Below are 18,817 nucleotides of genomic sequence, written 5' to 3'. Positions count from 1 at the left end.
CCATAAACATACTTCACAATAATATTAATGTTAAATGTGTTGACAGTGTTGGAGACCAGGATGACCGCCAGTGAAAACGAGGTGGAGGAGCTGAAGAGACAGATTGCAGGTAAACTACTTATATCATTATTAAAGAGTAACTTCATCCAGTAATCAGCCTGCTTGTACTGCCGTCTCACAGAAGCTCCATGCTCCGTTCAAAAAGTCCAAATGCAACAGGATCAGAGTAACATCAGTTTCTATGAATACTATTCACCAAAAGAGACACAATACAATTTGTTCATCAACTGTTTATAAGTGGAGCTATTTTTTTCCTCTATGTGAATCTTCTCACATTCACACAGACCGACCAAAGGTGGCGTTCTCACTTGGTCTCACTGATGATGGACAAGTTGGACCCTTCAATACTGACATCACACTTAAGTTCAGTAAAGTCTTCACCAACTTTGGTCAGGTCTACAGTCCAACTACAGGTACTCATCTCTTTCTGCTACACACACAAATTAACTATTATAATATAATGAACTCAGTATAATTTGTTTGCTAGATGTTTTTAATATGTATTAATTGTTACAACTTTCACTGCATCTTCTGTAATTGCTTTTTTCTCCACTATGGCTCCAGCTGCACACTTGGTTGTTTGAGGAGGAGAAATTTCTCTTTGAATTGGCTCTTTCGAGATTTCATCAATTTTACCTTTTACAGTGCATCATAACACTTTTAATGTAGTTTCTCTGTGTCCTCTCAGAGGGCTTGACACATTGAGTCATGTGTGTGATTTTGTGTTATGTAATTACATTTAATTTGGTGACTGATAAGGTTCTCATGATGAAGTGAGTTTCTCGTTTATGCAGTTTTGTGAAACCTTTTCAAAACCTTTGTACAGACATTTACAGATTTATAAAACACAAGAGAATTAAATGTTCTGCAAAGACTTTGACAGGATTTTGGTCTGTTTTAAGGTGATCACTTATATCTCTCTGTTATATCACTTTCTATAAACATTATGGGATCCAAACTGACTCACTGAATGTGTAACTGAGAGCTCTCAACTTTTACAGACTATACAGTCGCTGGGTAATGTGATGTTAACAAAGCAAGAGCACTGAACAACAATTCCTTCAGATTAGACAAACCCACCTACAGCAGTCTGACCAAAGTATTGAGAAGCAACAGCTTACTGAACTTAGAGAAGAGGTAGTTCAACAGCAGGAAAAAGCCTCACTGATTTTCTCCTCTGATGCAGGTCTCTTCACAGCCCCAGTCAGAGGAGTCTACTACTTCTCACTCAATTCAGTGGATATGCGGAAGAACTTATGGAGTGGTGTTATTCTCTATCACAATGACAAGAGATTGTTGTGGAATTCTAATTTCAATGATGAACATGGCTATACCAGACTTTCTAGTTCACTGATTCTTCAGCTGGAAAAGGGGGATGTGGTCTACATGGTTTTACCTGCTGGCGATACTGTATACGATGATACCAATAATCATACTACCTTTAATGGATCTCTGCTTTTTCCACTGTGAGACTAAACATGAGAATTTCTTTACCCCCAGATTTTTGGCATAGTCTACAAACAAGTCATACAGTATTCATATGTAAATGAAAGGATGCACATTGTTGCTGTGTTGGCTTTGCTCTGTAACAAACTACATGTGAAATAAAAGAATGACTATGAGGTTAAAGTGCTGACTCTGGCTTTTCACAAATTGGGCTTCTAGTCAATTAAATAATTCAATATTCATTTATTGTTACTATAGGCCCTACCAATACTGGATTTCGTGGCAGATGCCGATACAGATATAAAGGAGCAAAGAAATTCTGATATCAATATGTTGGCTGATAATGTTTTGTACAGAATATTATAATTTTTCTTTTTTTTGCAATGATCCCTCAAATGTGATTATCAAACACTTTTGACAAAGTTATGTAATGTAGGCAGGACATTTCACTGTTTAACAATAAACTTTATTAAATTCCCAGTGGTGATTACTATTTCATTGCACTGATGTCATTTTATACAATAATTATAATTAACTATGAATAAAAAAAGAAAAGAAAATGAACAGAATAAAAATAAACATTTATATATTAAACTTAAGTTAGAACCTCTAAAACTTTAAACAATAAAAAAAGAAAATCGGCACATATCAGACAACATATTCACTGATTCCAATATATGTGTGATAGGTCAGTATCAGCCAATGATATCGACTGACCAATATATCAGTCGGGCTCCTATTGTTACATCCCATTATTCAACTTTAAGGGGGTAACATTGTTGGGTTTCAGCTCCTCTACACTGCAGCATCAATAGCAATACAATAACAATAGAAAAAGCAGTAAAATAGTACTAAAGAAGAAAATAAAAATATAAAATAATGTATAGTTTGTGTAAACTGCTGTATCTTAACGTCTGTATTGAAACATGTCTTTATAATGTCAGTTTTAGGTTTTTTTTTATCTCCAATGTAGTCTTGGGATCCCATCTGATGAGATTTATTTAGTCCATAACAGTGCAGCAGAGTCTTAACGTATGTTTAGTGCAAATTTTTTGTTGTGTTGGATTTGCAATAAATTCAGACACATAAAAATACACATCAGATGGACGATGACCCAGACTCTTTACAACTTGAGTCTGGGAAACAAACACATACATACTCAGATAAATAAAAGACTGACATTGCTCTTATCATCTCTTTACACTACAAACGTTCACTACCAATGATTTTGAAAGAACATAATTCTAACTTGTTTGCTTTAAGTTGAGTGTTCAAGGATCTTTGGTGTTATTTTTGGATTCCTTATCAAAGACAGCTGTTTAATTCTCATACAGCAGTTCAGTGACCTGTTTTACGTGGATATAAAGACGGAACTGAATGAGTGGTGTCAGACTACATCTTGCTGTCTAAAGAGGTGATATTTCACAATGAGGCGTGCTGCAGCTTTTCTGGTGTTGCTGCTCTGTCTGTACTGGACGAGGGCTCAGGGTGAGAGTGGAGGGGTGACAGGGAATGATATCACTGAGACGGAGGTTGAGTCTGACATCTGGGCTGAGCTGAAGGAGCTGAGAGACATGGCCATCAAACACAGTGTGGAGCTGAGCAACAGCAAGAGCAAGATGAAGAAGCTGGAGCAGGAGAATACAGGTTCATTCACATAGTGATCAACAAATTCATGTAATGTTCACATAGACATTACTATTAGGAGTAATTTACTGCTTTTATTTCAGCCATACAGGCCAGACTGACAGCCAGTGAAAGCAACAATGCAGGTAGATATTTGTATTTTATTGAATAATATGTAATTAATTAATGTTTCTGATTATTTTCCTGTCAAACTAAAAAAATAAATGTAACAATTTCTTAGATATGTTTAATGAGATTAAAATCTAAGATTCAAAATGAAGCTTTTAGTAATAAACTTTGAATGTGTTGACAGTGTTGGAGGCCAGAATGAAAGCCTGTGAAAAAGATGTGGAGGAACTCAACAGAGAGAACACAGGTAATCTACATAATATAAATGAAATGCTATAAATAAAGATAGAGAATGAAGGTAAACTGCTTATATCATTATTAAGAACCGCAGTAAGCACATACAGATATTTCAAGTTCCAGTTATGTAGATTATCTCCTTTAAAATAAAAATGTTGAATGTGTTCATAGTTTTGAAAACCAGTGAAGATGTGATGGATCATACAGTGATCAACAAATTCATTTAATGTTCACATAAACATTACTTTTAGGAGTAATTTACTGCTTTTATTCCAGCCATACAGGCCAGACTGACAACCAGTGAAAACAAGAATGCAGGTAGATATTTATATTTTATAAAATATATAATTAATTTATGTTTGTGATTTTTTTCTGTCAAATTCAAGAATTAAAATGTAACCACTTCTTTGAGATGTTTACTGAGATTAATATCTAAGATTCAAAATAAATGTTTTAGTGAAAAACTTTAAATGTATTCACAGTGTTGGAAAATGTGGTCAAAGATCTCCAGAGAGAGAACACAGGTAAGCTACAACAATCAATACAAAGTAAAAATGTTTCTTTTATACTGTGTGGTAACAATGAGAAAACATTTATTTGATATTAAGTTGTTGTTCATGATGAACCTTTGCCAGTTTAAATTCCCAAAGTGACTGAAGAGAAGTCCAAATATTTTTATCTATTTAGCAGAGACAAGTTCAATATTCAATTTTTAATCTGCTGTTGATCAATTATTAATTGATTATTAATTTTGCCTTCTATTGCAGATCTTCAATCCAGAGTAACAGCGAGTGAAGATAAGAGCACAGGTCAGCCTCCATAGTGATCATGTTAACAATTTGAAACCTGCTGATCATAAACATACTTCACAATAATATTAATGTTAAATGTGTTGACAGTGTTGGAGACCAGAATGAACACCAGTGAAAATGAGGTGGAGGAGCTGAAGAGACAGAATGCAGGTAAACTGCTTATATCATTATTAAAGAGTAACATCAGTTTCTATGAATGCTATTCACCAAAAGAGACACAATACAATTTGTTCATCAACTGTTTATAAGTGGAGCTATTTTTTTCCTCTATATGAATATTCTCACATTCACACAGACCGACCAAAGGTGGCGTTCTCACTTGGTCTCACTGATGATGGACAAGTTGGACCCTTCAATACTGACATCACACTTAAGTTCAGTAAAGTCTTCACCAACTTTGGTCAGGCCTACAGTCCAACTACAGGTACTCATCTCTTTTTTCTCCACTATGGCTCCAGCTGCACACTTGGTTGTTTGAGGAGGAGAAATTTCTCTTTGAATTGGCTCTTTCGAGATTTCATCAATTTTACCTTTTACAGTGCATCATAACACTTTTAATGTAGTTTCTCTGTGTTCTCTCAGAGGGCTTGAGCCAGGTCGTTGGTACTTTGCCAACATTGAGTCATGTGTGATTTTGTGTTATGTAGGCGTGTGACGATACACGAGACGAGACGAGATTTTAACTATATATTTTTTTAAAACTTGAGGAAATATATTACTGTTCTTTTATTTGAAATTCACAAAATGGAAATAATGCAGGTGTATTTTGAAATGTTTTAACTGATCATCTTGTAATGAATCACTTCAGTTCTACTTTCTAAATATATAATTATCTTATGCAGTATGCAAAATGCAAAATGCAAGCACTGTAAAAGCTTTCCCCATATAGATAGACATTTTATTAATAGATAATTCTTGTTTTTATGGAAATAACATAAAATAAAATACAAAAATTAGGTACAATAAATTAAATAAAGAATCCAATTATCACAAATTATAACATATTGCTAATAAAAAACACACAAATAAAAGTAAATTGCACAAATCCTGTATCACATAAACACACATGTAGAACAACATATAAATTGTCATTAGGCTCCCATAGATAGATTCCCTGCTCCTCCTACCTCAGGCTTTCCTCTCTGACTCCTGACTGAGATCTTCTCAGCAGGTAGAAGCTAGTTCACCAACTAGAACGAGGACGGCCACTGTAACAAGGTTAATGATCCACACGTGGAATTATAAAAACAAGACATGAGGTGCAAATGAGCGATAGAAAACCGATCATCTTTTTTTTGGTGCGCCCTTTAATTATAGCTTCACGAGACAACATTCACTTCGACAAGTAATATTGTCACACCCCTAGTGTTGTGTAATTACATTTCATTTAGTCAATGATAAGGTTCTCAGGTCTTCAAAACCTTTTCACAGACATTTACAGATAGTTTACAAAACACCAGAGAATGAAATGTTCTGCAAAGACTTTGACAGGATTTTGGTCTGTTTTAAGGTGATCACTTATATCTCTCTGTTATATCACTTTCTATAAACATTATGGGATGCAAACTGACTCACTGAATGTGTAACTGAGAGCTCTCAACTTTTACAGACTATACAGTCGCTGGGTAATGTGATGTTAACAAAGCAAGAGCACTGAACAACAATTCCTTCAGATTAGACAAACCCACCTACAGCAGTCTGACCAAAGTATTGAGAAGCAACAGCTTACTGAACTTAGAGAAGAGGTAGTTCAACAGCAGGAAAAAGCCTCACTGATTTTCTCCTCTGATGCAGGTCACTTCACAGCCCCAGTCAGAGGAGTCTACTACTTCTCATTCACTACAATGGATAACCGGTATAACGTATGGAGCGCTGTATTTCTCTATCAAAATGACAAGAGAGTTTTGTGGAATGCTAATCACAATGATGAAACTGGCAATACCAGACTTTCTAATTCACTGGTTCTTCAGCTGGAAAAGGGGGATGTGGTCTACATGGTTTTACCTGCCCAGCATAGTGTGTATGATAATACCAATTATCATACTACCTTTAAAGGATTTCTGCTTTTTCCACTGTGAGACTAAAACATGAGAATGTATTTTACCCTTACATTTTTGGCATAGTCTACAAACAAGTCATACAGTATTCATATGTAAATGAAAGGATGCACATTGTTGCTGTGTTGGCTTTGCTCTGTAACAAACTACATTTGAAATAAAAGAATGACTATGAAGTTAAAGTGTTGACTCTGACTTTAATTTGGGGATATTTAAAGTCTGAGTCAGTTGAAACTACAGTAGAAACCCAAACTGACAAAAAGAGCTCGCTGACCTCAAGAGACTAGAGGAGGACAGACAGACATAGTTTATATGAAGGACTGCACAATTAATCACTTTCAATTAGGACTCATCTTTGATTATTCATATAGAATAATGATCTATATGTGGTGTTGGTACATTTCATTTAATTAAGAATGTGCTCTGTGGCTGCAAAGAGTTAAAATGCTGATATAAGATGAATAATAAATTTAGTCATAATTATTCAGCCCTGATCAATATTTATAAAGGAAGCTTGTTCTTATTCTACAGTGATGAACTGCTGTTGTCTCTGACTGGATTGTCTGTAAGATTTAATACTGAAGTCAACTTATTGTGCAGCTACATTAGAAACATCAACTCCATCTGTGTCCTGTTTGTGTTTTACTTTGTGTGACTGCGCCCCCTGCTGGAGCTCCTTCATACGTTGAACTGCCTCTAATATTTCAACTGGACTCCTGTGATGTTCCTCAAAGTGACATGCAGGTTGAGTGAAGAGCCGCTGATGGTCAACAAGTGCTCCTTTGTTGTCTCCTGTGTTGTCTGTTTGTTTTAAGGGAGAATTATACATTATTATTGTGCACTACTTCAATATGAAATGATTAATCCATCAATCTAAACTGTTCTTGTGTATGTATAATAACAGAGAAACAGTCCAATTATGATTGCAAATAATCTTATATTAAACACCAAATTAGTTTATGCAGGATACATAAGTCATCAGCTGACAGTCGCTGACTGGTTCAGCATTTCTTATCAATCATACACCAATCACACCCATTCTCACAACTAGGTGGTTTGTTGGCAAAGCTTGCCTTCACCTATCCAGACTCCACCTTCCTGGTTCAGAGTCTCAACATGACTCAAAGGTTTATGTAGAATTAATGTTTTACCTTAGGCTCACTCTGTATAGGATATAATAAATTGTTTTATCTATGACGAGAGTGTGCCTGACTGAATTATGATTATGAGAGAGTATTTATGTATTTTGAGGTTAAGTCACTGAGATGCAAGCACAAGAAAAATCCAACAAGTTAATTTTTAGTTACACACACGTATTATGAATACTACAGCTACAACTACTAAACACTACAATTACAACATATTACAAACAAGACACAAGAGGGAAAGGGAGACTGGTACTCAAGGCTATGGTTATTGCATGACTGGAATGAATGGTGCATAGTTATCGATTGTGTAGCTGATATGAGAAGCCTAATAAACAGATGAGATGACTGTTACCTGGGAAGCAGTTAGTCAAATCAATAATTAAACACCTTAAGTCTTTGAATTTCCGTGCTTGAGAGTCAAAACATACAGTAGGCTTTTGATGGAATATTGCTTTAACATCTGTAACACAGACAAGGCAACACCTGGTGGAGACACAATCAAATAGCAGTGCAATATGATTCATTCCTCCACCCATAACACTGGCAGCTCTGAGGGAGAAAGAGGAGCAGAAGGGGAAGACTATGAGCAGACAGATGAAGAGGATTCAGGAGCAGATCTCCTCTCTGTCAGACAGTATCTCTGCTGTTGAAGAAGACCTGCAGAAACACAACGTGTCATTCCTCAGCAGTTATAAACCCACTCAGACCAGAGCCAGAGCCCAGTGCTCACTTTTATTATTATTACTATTATTTGCGATGCTGATTGTGCACTATTCATTTCTCTCAGTCTGTAATTAAAGAAGGCTGTTTTATCCATGGTATTAAAGAAAAGGCTGCAAGATGTCCCACATGTCTAAACCAAAGACTTAAACCATAATATTTGTGGCAAAGGAACATGCCATCCACCTCAACATTGTACTATCTTTAATTAATTTTAATTAATTTAATTTAATGAGTGGAGTAGCTCAGAAGTTTTACATCAACTTGCACTACTATTCAACCAAGTGGCAGAGTTGGATAAACGTATACGTGTTTAAGGTGATTAATTGCCACCCAATACCACTTTAAAATTGTTAAATAATAATATAATACACCATAATTCAACACAATTACTCTCCAATAACGTTTGCCCTGTATTAAGCTGGAATCATTACCTCCAGAGGACAGGAGTGATGGACAATCTCAACACACAGCTATTCAGGAAGGTTAGGTTTTTTTAAATCACATATTTTCATTTACAATTAAGAATCATGGTTCATTGTCATGTGTTACATGACAATGAGTAATGTCAGAGGTGTCACTGTATTGAACTTGTGACCTGCAAAGAGCTCTGGGTCTGATTGCGGCCTTACAGCGCATTCAGGTTATTGTTTAGCTTTACTGTTTTGGTTCACTCTCTTGGTGTTTTCACCCAGGACAGACAAATATTTCCCAAGAAAAAGTTATGAAACGCCACCTGCTAAGCACACAGTTGGCAAGCAACTGGTGATGAGAACATTTTATGAAAAGCCACCTGCTAATAGTTGGCAACTAGCTGGTAAACATAATGGAGCGCTTCGCAGCAATCGAGCCGGTTATTTCAGGGTTCCATCGTGTCCTGGAAACCTGGAAAATGACCAATTTGGAAAACATATTGAAAATGAGAGAAAAGGTAAAATTGAACAATATTATTATTGCTGATGTTGTTAGCATAAATGAATGGGAGTCATGGAAAATTTAGCATCACAGCTATCAATCAGTCAAATTGTCTTTATTATAGCACCTTTCAAAGAAATTCAATTCAATTCAAAGAGCTTTACAGCTTGATTGAAAAAAAAACAACAACATAAGAAATAAAGTTAAAATGTACTTGGTAACTACTGCACACTGAGCAATAAAATATGAGTAGATCAAATAATGCATAGCAAGTAGTTTAAAAGCCAATCCTGGTCCAATATTCAACTTACACTAATGTGATGTGGAAACTTTAACATGCCTGCAGTGCACATACACTGAGAATAGACTTTAAAATGTAGTAGAATACATCTTCTATCCAGCAGTTAAACCTCTGAAATTAAATATATTCCCACTTTAAAACTTCAGAAGATAGAGGGTTTTGTCTCCCTTATAAAATCAATTCTGAAGCAAACCGTGTAATGTGTGCATTGTCAGCACATGTGCAGCTGTAACTTTGGGAGACCAAAGTGTGTATTATATTTTATTGTTTTCTTTTTCATAACCCATCTTTTATGTCTGTTTTACTTCACTACTTTTACTCCTAACATTTCCAGTTTTACCCACTTTATTCTATAGTGACGTTATTTTATTCTTTTCTTTTATATAATTGGAATTAATCATTTATTATCTTTTCTATTTGTTTTACATTTTTATTCTAACTCTGATGTTTCTTCATTGCAGATTCCTGAGAGTTATGATAGCATTTCATGAGTTCCTGTTTTTATTGATTTATTTCCTGGTTTGTTTGTTCTGACTATGTAAAGCACTTTGTGTTACATGGATGTATAACAAGTTCTATACAATTAAAATTAGATTGGCTGATTGATTGAGGTGCCAATTAGAAAGAGACAGTTCCCTCACTGGTTTTCTCCTCTGGTTCAGGTATCTTCACAGCCCCAGTCAGACTACTTCAGATTCATCATATGGGACAATACTTCGGCTTGGATGGGTGCTAATCTCTATCATAATGGCAAAAGAAAAGAATAATGTGGAAGTCAGACTACAGTGTTAGTGTTGGATGTCACTGTGTCTAATGCTTTAATTCTTCAACTTGAAAAGGGGGACGTGATCTACCTGACTCTCATTTCAAACTACGTTATTTTGGATGAAAAGAAGAATTTGTACCACCTTTGATGGTTTTCTGGTTTTCCCTCTGTGAGTGCAGCTATGATGCAGTTAATTTTACACGGTTGCAACTTTGCTCTGTTAAAAAAATATGAGCACCCAAGAAATCCAAATAGCTTGTCTGTGTGTGTTTTGTCTGGTTAGATGAAAAAGGCTCAACAAAACATATGATGAGAATATTCTCACTTGAAATATCAATAGAGATTGCACATACATAATTATGAAAAATAAAAGACTGACATTACTCTTATCATCATAACTTTCACTACCAATGATTTTGAAAGAACATCATTCTAACTTGTTGTTTGCTTTAAATTCAGTGTTCAAGGATCTGTGGTGTTATTTTTGCATTCCTTATCAAAGACACCTGTTTAATTCTCATACAGGGATCCCATCTGATAAGATTTAGTTAGTCCATAACAGTGCAGCAGAGTCTTAACGTATGTTTAGTGCATATTTTTTGTTGTGTTGGATTTGCAATAAATTCAGACACATAAAAATACACATCAGATGGACGATGACCCAGACTCTTTACAACTTGAGTCTGGGAAACAAACACATACTTAAAATAACTGACATTGCTCTTATCATCTCTTTACACGACAAACTTTCACTACCAATGATTTTGAAAGCACATCATTCTAACTTGTTTGCTTTAAGTTCAGTGTTCAAGGATCGTTGGTGTTATTTTTGCATTCCTTATCAAAGACAGCTGTTTAATTCTCATACAGCAGTTCAGTGACCTGTTTTACGTGGATATAAAGACGGAACTGAAGGAGTGGTGTCAGACTGCATCTTGCTGTCTAAAGAGGTGATATTTCACAATGAGGTGTGCTGCAGCTTCTCTGGTGTTGCTGCTCTGTCTGTACTGGACGAGGGCTCAGGGTGAGAGTGGAGGGGTGACAGGGAATGATATCACTCAGACGGAGGTTCAGTCTGAGATCCTGGGTGTCATAGCAACCAGTGATCAGACCAACATCACCCCTGACATCTGGGCTGAGCTGAAGGAGCTGAGAGACATGGCCATCAAACACAGTGTGGAGCTGTGGAAGCTGGAGCAGGGGAATACAGGTTCATTCACATAGTGATCAATAAATTCATGTAATGTTCACATAGACATTACTTTTAGTAATTTACTGTTTTTATTCCAGCCATACAGGCCAGACTGACAGCCAGTGAAAGCGAGATGGTGAAGCTCAAGATAGAGAATGCAGGTAGATATTTATATTTTAATAAAATAATATATAATTCATTTATGTTCCTGATTATTTTCTTGTCAAAAATTAAATGTAACAATGTCTTATATGTTTAATGAGATTAATATCTAAGATTCAAAATAAAGCTTTTAGTGATAAACTTTAAATGTGTTGACAGTGTTGGAGACTAGAATGAACGCCAGTGAAAAAGATGTGGAGGAACTCAACAGAGAGAACACAGGTAATCTACATAATATAAATGAAATGCTATAAATAAAGATAGAGAATGAAGGTAAACTGCTTATATCATTATTATGAACAGCAGTAAGCTGCAAAATACACAGCTGCTAGTTTATTAGGTACACATACAGATATTTCAAGTTCCAGTTATGTAGATTATCTCCTTTAAATTAAAAATGTTGAATGTGTTCATAGTTTTGAAAACAACTGAAGATGTGATGGATCCATAACATCTTATACAGTGATCAACAAATTAATGCAATGTTCACATAAACATTACTTTTAGGAGTAATTTACTGCTTTTATTCCAGCCATACAGGCCAGACTGACAACCAGTGAAAACGAGATGGTGAAGCTCAAGACAGAGAATGCAGGTAAATATTTATATTTCATAAAATATATAATTCATTACGCTTGTGATTTTTTTCTGTCAAATTCAATAATTAAAATGTAACCACTTCTTTAAGATGTTTACTGAGATTAATATCTAAGATTTTTGCCAATTTTAATTCCCAAAATAAAGAAGTCAAAAGATATTTATCTATTTTGCAGAGACAAGTTCAATATTCAATTTTTAATCTGCTGTTGATCAATTATTAATCTGATTATTAATTTTTCCTTCTATTGCAGATCTTCAATCCAGAGTAACAGCGAGTGAAGATAAGAGCACAGGTCAGTCTCCATAGTGATCATGTTAACAATTTGAAACCTGCTGACCATAAACATACTTCACAATAATATTAATGTTAAATGTGTTGACAGTGTTGGAGACCAGAATGAACACCAGTGAAAACGAGGTGGAGGAGCTGAAGAGACAGAATGCAGGTAAACTACAACAATAAATTAAAATGCAAAAACTTTTCTTTTTTATTGTATTCTAGCAAAGAGAATACATTTATTTTATATTAATGTGTGTTTCATGATGAACTTTTGCTAGTTTTAATTCCCAAAATGACTGAAGAGAAGTCAAAAGATATTTAGCATTGATCCAGATCCTATACGCCTTATTCTTGGCCTCCCTGACAAGAATATTGTTAACAGAGACCACGTGTGATTATTCAATCTCTTAACTTTCGCTGCTAGGAAAAATATCTTGCTGTCCTGGATTAAGGAGAAGCCTATTATGCAATGTATGCCCATGGAGTTTCTCACATGTCTACTGCATTCAACAACTGATACCTTTTACAAAGTATGGGAGCTGTATTTGCATTACATTGGTTCCAACCTAGCTAATATATTGACTGTTGGATATCTGAAAATGAGTGACACTGCCAACCTTGATGTCTAGGATTATTATACTTCACTATACTTCTTGCCCTAGTTTAACTGTGCTGGGTGTGGTTTTGAACGAGGGGTTACCAACCAATATCTTGCCAATGTTTTTTTTTTTCCCACCTGCATCGGATATGTATAAATGTTTGTTTTTTTTGTAACTTGGAAAAACTCAAATAAAAATATTATGGAAAAAAAAAAGATATTTAGCAGAGATAAATTCAATATTAGATCTTTTGAAACTGTTTTGCCTTTTATCAAGTGCAGTCATACAATACATCTTTTATACATTACAATAAGAGAAAAAATATAATACAATAAAAAAGTCATCGGTATAAGTGTCTTGAGGGGTTACTAGTCCATGGATCTCTTGACCTTATCCATCAAGGGCAAAACATAACAACACAGAATATGTCGGCTAAATGAGGATTGTTCATCACCACAATATTGCATTATGCACAGTATTACATTTAGATATACATTACAACAGAAGAATAGGATTAAAAATAACCAGTGAAAATTTAACCAGGGAGGAAAAGAAGAAGAAGAAGGAAAAATAAAAGGGGGAAGAGGGGGGCAGGCCACCTAGTGTATCATATCAGGTTGAAATGTAGGGCCATTTGTTAATGAAGGATTCTGATTTAATCTGTAATGCCACAGTCATATATTAAATGTGGTAAACATCTTGAATTCTTTCCCTCCACTGTGTTATTGTGGGAGGGTGTGGCTTCAGTCAGGAGGCTGTAATTACTTTATTTACTATCAAGAGGACAACTCTTAACAGATATGTTTGGTTATTCTCTTCAAGATCATCTGGAAATATGAAGTATGAAGATTATAATGGTCATTCTATGAATAGGCATTATTTATTTATTTTCTTTTTATACATTTTACCAATATTCTGATAGTTCTGGACAGTCCCAATATATATGCATGTGGTCTTCAAGCAAGCCACATCCCCTCCAGCACTATTCTGAGGTATTGCTCCATTTTGATGTAACATGGAGTTTAGTATCTAATTTTAATCTTCCATCCAAACTCTTTCCAATTAGGGCTCCTAGTTGTCTTATGTCCCTGGCTACTTATCATTTTGTGAGATTTACTTTTACTTGACCCATCAATTTCCCATAGTTGACTTTGAATAGTTTTGAAATATCTGTCATTTTTGTGGATCCCAGGTATCTGAAAATATTAGATTTTAAATCTGCTGTTAATTAATTATTAATCTGATTATTAATTTTGCTATTGCAGATCTTCAATCCAGAGTAACAGCATTTGAAGATAAGAGCACAGGTCACCCTCCATAGTGATCATGTTTACAATTTGAAACCTGCTGACCATAAACATACTTCACAATAATATTAATGTTAAATGTGTTGACAGTGTTGGAGACCAGAATGACCACCAGTGAAAACGAGGTGGAGGAGCTGAAGAGACAGAATGCAGGTAAACTGCTTATATCATTATTAAAGAGTAACTTCATCCAGTAATCAGCCTGCTTGTACTGCCGTCTCACAGAAGCTCCATGCTCCGTTCAAAAAGTCAAAATGCAACAGGATCAGAGTAACATCAGTTTCTATGAATACTATTCACCAAAAGAGACACAATACAATTTGTTCATCAACTGTTTATAAGTGGAGCTATTTTTTTCCTCTATGTGAATCTTCTCACATTCACACAGACCGACCAAAGGTGGCGTTCTCACTTGGTCTCACTGATGATGGACAAGTTGGACCCTTCAATGCTGACATCACACTTAAGTTCAGTGAAGTCATCACCAACTTTGGTCAGGCCTACAGTCCAACTACAGGTACTCATCTCTTTCTGCTACACACACAAATTAACTATTATAATGTAATGAACTCATTATAATTTGTTTATTAGATGTTTTTAATATGTATTAATTGTTATAGCTTTCACTGCATCTTTTGTAATTGCTTTTTTCTCCACTATGGCTCCAGCTGCACACTTGGTTGTTTGAGGAGGAGAAATTTCTCTTTGAATTGGCTCTTTTGAGATTTCATCAATTTTACCTTTAACAGTGCATCATAACACTTTTAATGTAGTTTCTCTGTCCTCTCAGAGGGCTTGAGCCAGGCCGTTGGTACTTTGCCAACATTGAGTCATGGGTGATTTTGTGTTATGTAGGCGTGTGACGATACACGAGACGAGACCAGATGAGATTTTAACTATATTTTTAAGAAAACTTGAGGAAATATATGACTGTTCTTTTATTTGAAAGTCACAAAATGGAAATAATGCAGGTGCATTTTGAAATGTTTTAACTAATCATCTTGTAATGAATCTCTTCAGTTCTACTTTCTAAATATATAATTATCATATGCAGTATGCAAAATGCAAAATGCACGCACTGTAAAAGCTTTCCCCATATAGATAGACATTTTATCGATAGATAATTTTGGTTTTTATGGAAATAACATAAAATAAAATACAAAACTTAGATACAATAAATTAAATAAAGAATCCAGTTATCACAAATTATAACATATTGCTAATAAAAAAACACACAAGTAAAAGTAAATTGCACAAATCCTGTATCACATAAACACACATGTAGAACAACGTAAAAATATCGTCACACCCCTAGTGTTATGTAATTACATTTCATTTAGTTACTGATAAGGTTCTCAGGTCTTCAAAACCTTTGCACAGACATTTACAGATAGTTTACAAAACACAAGAGAATGAAATGTTCTGCAAAGACTTTGACAGGATTTTGGTCTGTTTTAAGGTGATCACTTATATCTCTCTGTTATATCACTTTCTATAAACATTATGGGATGCAAACTGACTCACTGAATGTGTAACTGAGAGCTCTCAACTTTTACAGACTATACAGTCGCTGGGTAATGTGATGTTAACAAAGCAAGTGCACTGAACAACAATTCCTTCAGATTAGACAAACCCACCTACAGCAGCCTGACCAAAGTATTGAGAAGCAACAGCTTACTGAACTTAGAGAAGAGGTAGTTCAACAGCAGGAAAAAGCCTCACTGATTTTCTCCTCTGATGCAGGTCTCTTCACAGCCCCAGTCAGAGGAGTCTACTACTTCTCATTTACTACAATGGATAAGCGGTATAACGTATGGAGTGGTTTTTATGTCTATCACAATGACAAGAGAGTGTTGTGGAATGCTAATCACAATGATGAACATGGCTATACCAGACTTTCTAATTCACTGGTTCTTCAGCTGGAAAAGGGGGATGTGGTCTACACGGTTTTACCTGGTGGCTATAGTGTATTTGATAATACCAATTATCATACTACCTTTAAAGGATTTCTGCTTTTTCCACTGTGAGACTAAAACATGAAAATGTATTTACCCCTACATTTTTGGCATAGTCTACAAACAAGTCATACAGTATTCATATGTAAATGAAAGGATGCACATTGTTGCTGTGTTGGCTTTGCTCTGTAACAAACTACATTTGAAATAAATAATGACAATGAAGTTAAAGTGTTGACTCTGACTTTAATTTGGGGATATTTAAAGTCTGAGTTAGTTCATACAGTAGAAACCCAAACTGACAAAAAGAGCTCGCTGACCTCAAGAGACTAGACAGACAGACATAGTTTATATGAAGGGCTACACGACTAATCACTTTCAATTAAGACTCAGCTCTGATCATTCATATAGAATAATGATCTATTAGTGGTGTTGGTACAGTTCATTTAATTAAGAATGTGCTCTGTGGCTGCAAAGAGTTAAGATGCTGATATAAGATGGATCATAAATTTAGTCATAATTATTCAGCCCTGATCAGTAATTATAAAGGAAGCTTGTTCTTATTCTACAGTGATGAACTGCTGTTGTCTCTGACTGGATTGTCTGTTAGATTTAACACTTAAGTCAACTTATTGTGCAGCTACATTAGAAACATCAACCTGCCATCCATCTGTGTCCTGTTTGTGCTTTACTTTGTGTGACTGCGCCCCCTGCTGGAGTTCCTTCATACTTTGAACTGCCTCTAACCTGTCATCTAGACTCCTGTGCTGTTCCTCAAAGTGACATGCAGGTTGAGTGAAGAGCCGCTGATGGTCAACAAGTGCTCCTTTGTTGTCTCCTGTGTTGTCTGTTTGTTTTAAGGAAGAATCATAAATTACTATTGTGCCCTACTTCAATATGAAATGATTAATCCATCAATCTAAACTGTTCTAGTGTATGTATAATAACAGAGAAACAGTCCAATTATGATTGCAATTCATCTTAAATTAAACACCACATTAGTTTATGCAGGATACATAAGTCATCAGCTGACAGTCGCTGACTGAATCAGCATTTCTTATCAATCATACACCAATCACATCCATTCTCACAACTAGGTGGTTTGTTGGCAAAGCTTGGCTGCACCAATCCAGACTCCACCTTCCTGGTTCAGAGTCTCAACATGACTCAAAGGTTTATTTAGAATTAATGTTTTACCTTAGGCTCACTCTGTATAGGATATAATAAATTGTTTGCTCTATGACGAGAATGTGCCTGACTGAATTATGATTATGAGAGAGTATTTAGGTATTTTGAGGTTAAGTCACTGAGATGCAAGCACAAGAAAACTCCAACAAGTTAATTTTTAGTTACACACACGTATTATGAATACTACAGCTACAACTACTAAACACTACAATTACAACATATTACAAACAAGACACAAGAGGGAAAGGGAGACTGGTACTCAAGGCTATGGTTATTGCATGACTGGAATGAATGGTGCAGTTATCAATTGTGTAGCTGATATGAGAAGCCTAATAAACAGATGAGATGACTGTTACCTGGGAAGCAGTTAGTCAAATCAATAATGAAACAACTTAAGTCTTTGAATTTCCGTGTTTGAGAGTCAAAACATACAGTAGGCTTTTGATGGAATATTGCTTTAACATCTGTAACACAGAAGAGGCAACACCTGGTGGAGACACAACCAAATAGCAGTGCAATATGATCCATTCCTCCACCCATAACACTGGCAGCTCTGAGGGAGGAAGAGGAGCAGAAGGGGAAGACTATGAGTAGAGAGATGAAGAGGATTCAGCAGCAGATCTCCTCTCTGTCAGAGAGTATCTCTGCTGTTGAAGAAGACCTGCAGAAACACAACGTGTCATTCCTCAGCAGTTATAAACCCACTCAGACCAGAGCCAGAGCCCAGTGCTCACTTTTATTATTATTACTATTATTCGGGATGCTGATTGTGCACTATTAATTTCTCTCAGTCTGTAATTAAAGACGGCTGTTTTATCCATGGTATTAAAGAAATGCTGCAAGATGTCCCACATGTCTAAACCAAAGACTTAAACCATAATATTTGTGGCAAAGGAACATGCCTCTAACAGTGTGGCTCACTGATGTGTTGTTAATAGTTTTTTGGAAATTATCCTTTAAACAATTGAAGGACTGTTAGAGAGAAACAACTAATGTAATGCAGTGTTTCCACTAGAGTTATAGAGCTGTTGCTGCTGACATCCACCTCAACATTGTACTATCTTTAATTAATTTTAATTAATTTAATTTAATGAGTGGAGTAGCTCAGAAGTTTTACATCAGCTTGCAATACTACTCAACCAAGTGGCACAGTTGGATAAACGTATACGTGTTTAAGGTGATTAATTGCCACCCAATACCACTTTAAACTTGTTAAATAATAATATAATAGACCATAATTCAACACAATTACTCTCCAATAACATTTGCCCTCTATAAAGCTGGAATCATTACCTCCAGAGGACAGGAGTGATGGAC

The 18,817-nt window shown here is 35.5% G+C and overlaps 1 protein-coding gene and 1 long non-coding RNA gene across 2 annotated transcripts in view; both read left to right on the top strand.

The window, feature by feature from the left end:
* Nucleotides 1-18,817, top strand: part of LOC128364860 (heavy metal-binding protein HIP-like) — a 129,599-nt gene that overhangs the window by 76,787 nt on the left and 33,995 nt on the right. The window lies entirely within an intron of this gene.
* LOC128364141 (uncharacterized) lies at nucleotides 3,046-4,421 on the top strand. Its single transcript, XR_008321755.1, has 3 exons — nucleotides 3,046-3,153; nucleotides 3,237-3,278; nucleotides 4,398-4,421. It is a non-coding gene; the product is annotated as an uncharacterized LOC128364141 (long non-coding RNA).

This window comes from Scomber japonicus, chromosome 9 (genome assembly GCF_027409825.1).
Source record: "Scomber japonicus isolate fScoJap1 chromosome 9, fScoJap1.pri, whole genome shotgun sequence".
NCBI classification, from domain to species: Eukaryota; Metazoa; Chordata; class Actinopteri; order Scombriformes; family Scombridae; genus Scomber; species Scomber japonicus.
Note: the sequence above shows the minus strand (reverse complement) of the source record. Positions and strands in the feature narration are given on the sequence as shown.